Here is a 9,492-nt window from a genome sequence, read left to right on the forward strand (position 1 = left end):
AATTATGTCACATGTAAAGTTACAATATATTGACCAATAAAAAAGCTATATTCAAATAAATTTTTTGATGTTCATTTAAACAAGAAATTTAAAAAATAACAATTACTAAAGGTACCTCTTGATAGATTATAGCTTGAAGTCATATTTTAAAATACCTGTGCTCCATGAATGCTATGTGTCAAGCATTATTCTAAACATTCAAATACATTAGTTGGTATATAATTTGGAAAACTCTTTACCTAATTACTGTCAACAACGACAATTTTCTTGCATCTCGGTGAAAAACAGTCCTTACCTATCAAATTGAATCATATTTACTTCCCCTATTTCTTAAGAGAATGTATATGTAAAATAATTTAAGGAATGAATGAAGTATGAGGCTAGAAGCATACTTGACAAAACACCATTATTTCTCTTACTATAAGGTTCATATTAAAAATTCCTTTCAGCTTTGTAGCTTGAGGAAATAATTCCTACTTTTGTGTTTGTAAGATACAGTGAACACAGAGAAAGATCTAAGTATGCAAAAATATACTAATTTGTTTATAAGTTCTTTTTTTTGTGCTTAATCCCTAAAGTAGTGATGTACTGTCATCAGAGAAATTTCTTGTATTTTAAATGTTATCATACAAAAAACTCACTCTACTCCTGTACTATAGCTAATTCTAAGTTTCTCTAAATCTTTTTATCTGAAAGGAAAATATAACAGGATTTAGAAGGGAAATGGAATAGTGCATGCAGAGAAAAAACACTTTAAAAATGTAATGCATTATTTCTCAAAATTAGCTGGCGATGCTTTAAAAATCAAACATTAAACCCATTCAGTTGCTTGCTAGTGGAGGCAGATTCTATCCAATGTGGCAGCAAAACAGACAAGTATAACCTAATTTGAGTATGAATAGAAAATCTGTTAAAATGAAGTCTATTCTGTTACCAAAGTTCCTCTGGTATTCTGGAATGTTATAAAGTCTAATGAATAAGATTATTTTCCTGTACATAAAAAAAAATCAAAATGAGCCCTGATATTGCTAAAATGTCAGTAAGTACTATAAGTCACGTATAGGGATAAAAAAATTTGTTTCATTTACATTTGAAACTTTTAAAGGATGATAGCCATAGTTATTCTTCACTGAAATGCATTCTTTATAAGACTATGCTCTTTTGGACTAAACCCAAGGATATTGGTAATAAGACAGATTCATGCAGTCCAAGAACAGGTTACAAAAACTTTAGTACAGTCATATTCTAAATACCAATATAATATGAAAGAGTAACATACATTTAATGAGCAAGTAAATAAAAAAATCCCTTATTTGTATTTTTTGTCAATAAACAAAACAGCCTGAAATCCTTTCTTCCACATTTTTAGTCATGTAATGGGTATAGTTAAATTGAATAAAAAGTTGGTACAAATTAATTACCTACCTCTCTCAAGGTTCCTTACACTTAAGCAAATATATGTTTTTCCAATAAACCTTTAAACAGTGTCCTGGCCTGATTTTAGAATCCATATATTTAACAAGTGAAATACTCTTTAATCTCCATAGTTCTATATTTTCCTTCACCTTAATGGATAGGTATTGCTAAGGGATGCTGTAAATCTTCAAATTACCCTATAGCCTGGCATACTATCCATTTTGCAGCACCTCATAATGTTCTGGTTGTGTTTAGTGTCATCATCATGACATACAAGAAAAACCATAGTAAGAGGGGATTTGCCATCATTAATTAATAACCAAGTATATGGGGGGAAATATGCAATACAACTGATCCTTAGCTGTGTTTATTTTTTTTAATGTTTTATTGTTTATTTTTGAAAGTGAGAGAGAGCACGAGCAGGGGAGGGGTAGAGAGAGAGAGGGAGACACATAATCTGAAGCAGGCTCCAGGCTCTGAGCTGTCAGCACAGAGCCTGACATGGGGCTCAAACTCGAGAACACGAGTTCACGACCTAAGCCAAAGTCGGACACTCAACCAACTGAGCCACCCAGGTGCCCCATTAGCTGTGCTTATTTTAACTTTTGTAAGTTAGTTACAGTATAATATATTTCATTGTCTAGGTTGCAGAGATTATGTGGATCTATATTGAAGAAAACTCTTTTAATAACAGACCAGTCACTATGCTGATACAGTTTGCCTTCATTTCTTCTTGCTTTTGCCTGAAAAAGGAAAACAAAACAAAACTCTGATGTACACTTAATATAAGACAAAATTTTTTAAAAAACAAAATTGACTAGATTGAGTTTCTCTGTGATCTTATTCATTTATGGTCAGAATAATATAGCTCACCTTTCATAGGAAGAACATTCACACACATCTCATAAAACTGTGTTATAGTAAAATAAGTTCAGGTCTTCATGAGATCAGTCTTTTAACATTTCTTTTCTTATAGATGATCTATTTTGAGGGTTAAGCATTTGAAAATGTTCAAATTTAATATTTCATCCCCTAGAAATCATGATAAAATATTTTAATGTCCTGTAACGATGCCTGTAAGTACTAGATGCCTTCCTAGCCTTCACTGCTTATCTCACACAATGTAAAGAGGAACAGTAACTCTCCAATCTTCAGATCACCAGGGGGTAAAGCAGGCAAACTTCTCACTTGTTTTCTTGTCTGATTGAGGTGTAATTTGCTTATAACAAATGTAAGTAAACAGCTCATTAAGCAACCACCAACCTGATCAAGTTATAGAACATTCTGATCACCTAGAACACAGCCTTTTAATCACTTTCCAATCAATCCTCTTCTCTGACCTCACAAGAGAACCACTGTTCTGAATTCTACCACCATAGCTTAACATTGCCTGTCCTGGAGTTATGAATATACGGTCTGTGAGAATTCCTGCTCTTTTTTATATATTTTCTTTCATTTTTATTACAATGTACAATTCAACTCTATGGATATACCACAGTCTGTTTCAAACACTGCTCATTTCAAACCATTGAAATGTTGTGAATATTGATTTCAGGGGCAAAGCAGAATGTTTGTAAGACAAGGAGGAGGTTTGGTTGATAGGAGATGCTATGGTTGCCCCACTGTTTACCAGGGACTGAGGGGGATAAATAATTTTTGGTTTTTGTCTAGAGGAAGCAAATGCCTAACATACATCTGGAGAAAAGATTGGCTGCCTGAGGAAAATTTAGTCTTATATCTAATATGTGACTCTTAGATTTTAAAAATTACTAATAATTTTATGTAATAGCTTTGCATGATATATTGATTATTTAATAGTACTTTTATGTGTTTGATCAAGGAAAATGCTTTTTTGGCTATTCTTCTTTGATCCTTTAAAGTATGTATAAGATAACTTTCCAACTCTTGCCTCTTTTGTTTATAATGACCTATAAATTAAAAATATCTCCAGACATAAAATTGGGACTGACTGATTAACCTACGCACATTATTAAGCAATTGCAGAAAAGTATTTTGGATCGTGAAATACATTCTGCACAAAATAGTGTATTAAAAGTCTAATTTTAGTAAGTAAATTAATGGCATTGACAACATACCACTGGTTTATTCTAGGAAGATTGCCTGGTATTTTGCTTCTGCTATAATGTGTCTTAAGGATGTATTATTGTCTCTTAAATTGTATAGGCTTTTAGAAACACCATAATGAAGATATGCCTCTCTCATATGTGTATTTATTGATATTATGAAGGAAGGCATTATGATCTAAACAAATATCTATATACTTTATAAAATCTATGAGCCATATTAGGATAAATTAAACAAATATTTAAGTAAAAATAATGATGCAAAAATTTCAGAACAGCCTAGAAGTGTACTGGAGTCTAATATATTTTCAATCATTGTGGGGTTTTTTTAATCAGCATTTTAGCCATTTATATTGAATGTAATTTTCTAGTCTCCAATAAAAAGGGCTATGTTTATTCAAATACATAGTAAGACATAAGAGATTTATTGTGGAGAAGAAATCATTCCTTTTTTTCCTTTCTTTCTTTCTTTTTTTATTTAGAGAGAGAAAGAGAATGAGTGTGAGCAGGGGAGAGGGGCAGAAGGAGAGGGAGGGAGGGAGAGAGAGAGAGAGAGAGAGAGAGAGAGAGAGACAGAGAGAGAGAGAATCTTAGCAGGCTCCACACTCAGCACAGAGCCAGGCACAGGGCTTGATCCCATGACCCTGGTATCATGACCTGACCCAAAACCAGGAGTTGGATGCTCAACCAAATAAGCTACCCTGGTGCCCATAAGAAATAATTTCTATTTCATGTAAAGTACAAGGTTGTTGAACAGCAAGTTGTTTCTATTTGTAAGAAAGACATATTCCTCAACATCACAGTCCTGAAAGGTATCTGATGAGTATTAATAATACACCATTTACACTATAGGTACTATGCCTTGTGATAATATTAAAAAAAAAAACATGAGTATACCCTTAAAATTATTTTATGAACATATAGAGTGTAGAATATATATACATATATGGCCATATTGTGTTTATCATTGCTCATTAATTCTTTCAGCAAATATTTATTAAGCACATATTATATGCTAGACTCTATTCTAGACACTGGAAATACAACAGTGAGAAAGCAATAAACCAAACACAAATAAATATGTGTGTTAAGTAGTGATATAAATTATGGAACAAATTTCTTGAACAAAATCAGAGACATAGGAAGAGGCTGGGGTGAAGGGATGTTTTTTCTTTCCAGACGGTAGTGAAGAAGGCCTCCTGAATAAGTGATTTGTAAGCAATGAACTTGAAGACAGTATGTGAGCAAGCATATATCCAGGAAATAGTTATCCAGGTAGATGGTGTGACAAGTTCAAAGTCTCTGTGGCAGAAACAAGTTTGACATACTTAGGGACAGAAAGAGGTGGAATGAACAAAGAGGAAGATTGAGACTAAAAATAATGAGTGAGGGGAACAGTGAGAGGAAATGAAAAATTATCAGACATCTCAGTGCAAAAGGTGAGTAGGTTATTATACATGGGTTCTGAAATTTAAGGGACAAGTCTGTACTGCAAATCAAAAGTTGACATTCATTATCATAGATAGAATTGAAATTAAAAGTCTTGAAAATGGATAAGATCACCAAAGAAGGAAAACTAGAAAGCAGATGCCCAATAACTGAATCATGGTTCAGAGATAAACTAAAAACATGGAGAGGATTAAAGCTGAAGGTGTGAAAGACACACAATAGGGACTGAAGCTTAGCTAGAGAATGAGCAACCCCTCAAACCCACGGCCTGAAAGGAATCAAGCCAGAAAAATAAGTACCTTATGTCTCCCCCCCACTCCAATCTCCCCCTATTTCATTCCATGAGTTGATCCCAATAGGAAACCAGAAAGCAGGCAGCTCAGATGAAGCAGTCCACAGAGGCTAATCTTCTGTGACAGATCAAGGAGAAACAAGAGAATAATGAATCTGTAGGGGGAAAGAGAGAGTATTATCTCACACATATGGCATGAAGAGTAAGTTGGATTTAACCAGTTGGCGATGATTCTAGAAAGTATGGTGGGGGAGAGAAAGGACAAGGAAATTGAAGAAATGCACAAGAAAGCCATAATAGTAATGCAATATGCACTCTGGGAAAGAAAGTAGGGAAAAGGGGAGAGAGATAGTTCAACAAAGTAGGAACAATAGATTTTAGGTACTGGGATAGTTGAAGAATAGCTGGAGTCAGATTACTATACAAAGTTATGGAACAAGTTTAGGAAAGAAAGGAGGTGGTGATAAGAGAGGATGGCACCCATCCTAGCTAAGGTCTATTGTATGATCATGCAACTATGTGGCTGAGGCAGACTGGAGAACAAAATAATTAAAGGAATTATATAAAAATCATAGTGTATAATTATACTACAATACACTTATATAATGATATATATTATTATAATGGTATATGATAATATGTATCATTATATAACTATACTATAATAAAATTATATTTCAATTCTAAGACCATGAAATTTCCAAGCTAGGAGAACTCAAACTACTGAAATTTTCAGCCATGTGAAAAGTGGAATTACAATGAATTAGGGAGGTATATTAGAATGAGTCAATTGTATGGGGCTCCTAGGTGTCTCAATTGGTTGAGCCACTGACTTTGGCTCAGGTCATGATCTCGCAGTTTGTGAGTTTGAGCCCCACATTGGGCTCTGTGCTGACAGCTCAGAGCCTAGAGCCTGCTTCAGATTCTGTGTCTCCCTCTCTTTCTGCCTTTCCCCCACTCATGCTCTGCCTCTCTCGCAGACACACAAATAAACATTAAAAAAAAAGAGAGAGAGAGAGAGAATGTGCCACTTGTCAACATCTTTGTGGAAAAAAAAAAGTTTTGTGTCAATTAGTACAAAAAGGTGATGTGAGAATAATAGGAGAAACAAAGCCTAGAGATTGTGCTGCAGATGGAGTGATTCCAGAGATTATGGCTGAAAGTTTTTGTGGAGTTCATGAGTGGACTGTGAGGTGGAATATGGGATTTAGAGACTGAAAGGGGGTAACAAACTTGGGTTTGGGACACCTTATAGTGAATGACACAAGACAAAGATTTAGATCTGGGCAGGTTTAGTGCAAATTATGTCAGCCATTTTGTTGAGGTGAGGCTACGAGCCTGGGTATGGAGAGAGAGAGAGAGAGAGAGAGAGAGAGAGAGAGAGAACTTCATCTTGTCAAGAACCTGAAATGATCTTTACTCTTTCTCATGTTAATGTGGAAGCCAAGAGTAGTGGTATATGATTAAGAAGTAGCTAATTATTTACCTCTTTATTAATACTTGTTTGTATGTATTCCTATAACTCTTTTTGTAATTATTTCATATAAGCAAAAGGAAGAAAATAAATAGTGTCAAACTGTCAGACTAGAAGATGATGTATTATTTGGGGTTTTATTTTGAATGTTTTGCTTAGGAATATTTGCTACATCAGAAATATTTTTCACTATTTAGTGACTTTTTTATATATGATATTTTTGAATAATAATTAAATATCAGAACAATCTGGCACCTACTGCTAATGTGATTGTCTTTGAAAAGAAAGGCAAGTCAGGAATAGACAGATCTCTTGTGGGTAGAAATTAATAGCAAGGAATCTCTGTTAACAGTGGGGAAGTAAGGCAAGCTCTCTGTCTCCTTGATATTCTGGGTCCTGAACAGACACTTTTAATTTTCTTAGAATGTGCCTAGGGAAAACCTAAGAGCAATGAAGTCCTGTCATGGACCAGGATAGCTCACCAAGATCTTATCTGTCAGCAGCCATATCCATCCTCAAGAATGGATGCCTAGACATTGAGAACATATACTCTGGGAACATGAACAGGAATTTGGGAATATAGACTATGTAACCTGCTTTGGAAGCAATGGAAGATAAGATTGCAGTGGGGTGGGTAGTTGATCCCAGGTCCATTTATGATAACAAAAACAATCAGTATTTTTCTAATTTTGATGTATTATTTTTGGATTGTGTAGGTTGACGAAAAAAGATTTGGATAAACTAGTCTAGAAGCCATTCTGCATCTGGCTACTCGCTCCTGATTCTCTGTTCCTATTAGGTATTTTTTTGAGGGAGAGGTGTGAAGAGGAGGGAGTGTTTGGAACACCACTGATTGGACTTCTGTCTATCTGTCCATGTAGGCTTGGAACAGATGACTGTTGCACTTATAAATTTGTTCTGTTATTGTTCTTTTTCTTTCTCTCTAATTGCACCCCAAGCAAAAATGTACTGTGGTCTATTTGCTAGGAAAATAATTTTAGTAGCTGCAGAATCTCAGTGTCTCTTCCAATCTTGCTCAAACATCTTGGGGTAATAAGTACGTTGACAAAAGAAGGAAACATGATTAGATTTGATTCTATGTCTTTTATTATACAATTAATATTTTTTATATTACCCAAGTTGACTTTTATTTACAGTTTTTTTTAACATTTATTCATTTTTGAGAGACAGAGAGAGACAGAGCATAAGCAGGGGAGGGGCAGAGAGAGACACAGAATCAGAAGCATGCTCCAGGCTCTGAGCTGTCAGCAGAGACCAACCCGGAGACTGAACCCACAAACCATGAAATCATGACCTGAGCCAAAGTCAGATGCTAACCTGACTGAGCCGCGCAGGTGCCCCATATGACACACACTTTTAACAAAAATTACCCAAAACGTATAGGCCTAAATTATATAATGCTCATTAACATTGGTTTGAAATGATGTAAATAGGCAAACAGATTCACATAATGATGAAACCCGCAGTTTCCTTAAATTCATAATATGATGTAGATCCATTTTATTTCAAAATGATTATTCTCTTTAATAATTAAATAAGAAAGGTTTGTTTTGAAAAGCTATATTATGAAAAATATGATATAGCAAATCATTTATTTTGATTAAAATGGCCTATTATATAGAACATTAAAGATAAAATTTGATTTGATATATGCACCCTCATTTTGAAAAGTCTATTGTGAAGCGCTATATCTCTTGGTTTGACATTTTTCTGCACTTCAAGAAATAACAAAGGTTAGAGGCATTTTTTGTTATCACTGGGAAAAGTCATTGCTTAGTCACTGACCTTGGAAAATGCAGGAAAGATAAATAAATTTAATATAAAACTGCATTTTCTAACATAAACTGAGGCAAAATCTCATTATATAAAATTTTTAATCAAATTCCATTTAATATTTAAAAGTCATAAACACAAATTGTTAGATTTTCATGGGACTTACATGAAAATGTGCAAGTTTAGGGGCACCTGGCTCAACCAACAGTCGGTTGAGTGTCAGACTCTGGACTGCAACTCAGGTCATGATCTCACGATTGGTTTCTTTCAATTGAGCTCTGCCTTAGGCTCTGGGCTGACAGTGCAGAGCCTATGTGGAATCCTCTCTCCCTCTCTCTCTGCCCCTCCCCTGCTGTCTGTCTCTCTTTCTCTCAAAATAAATAAACATTTAAAAAAGTAAATATAGGGGCGCCTGGGTGGCGCAGTCGGTTAAGCGTCCGACTTCAGCCAGGTCACGATCTCGCGGTCCGTGGGTTCGAGCCCCGCGTCGGGCTCTGGGCTGATGGCTCAGAGCCTGGAGCCTGTTTCCGATTCTGGGTCTCCCTCTCTCTCTGCCCCTCCCCCGTTCATGCTCTGTCTCTCTCTGTCCCAAAAATAAATAAAAACGTCGAAAAAAAAAGTAAATATATATGTTTAATGGCAATAATAAATTATTCTACCCAGCCAAACTGGTTTTTCTTGCAAATTCTTCCTTTAACCTTCATGAAAACCTGTCCCAAATTTCAGTATATATGCACATAGGTACAGACGTGGCCACTTAAGTGTTTCTCAGTACGTCCTGTTCAATGCCACTATATTCACCTTGATCCAAATTAACATATTAATATATTATGTATATGATACTATTAACATATATTTGTGTGTGTTTATAGATAGAGGAATTGGTTCACATAATTACTGGGGCTGGCAAGTATGAAATCCATCAGGCAAGCTGGAAACTCAGGAAGATTTCTATGCTGAAGGCTTGAGGAAAATTTTCTTCC

This window comes from Lynx rufus, unplaced genomic scaffold (assembly GCF_022079265.1).
Source record: "Lynx rufus isolate CCGP_SWC_20201006 ecotype Redwood Valley unplaced genomic scaffold, mLynRuf1.p SCAF_1, whole genome shotgun sequence".
Classification (NCBI taxonomy): domain Eukaryota; kingdom Metazoa; phylum Chordata; class Mammalia; order Carnivora; family Felidae; genus Lynx; species Lynx rufus.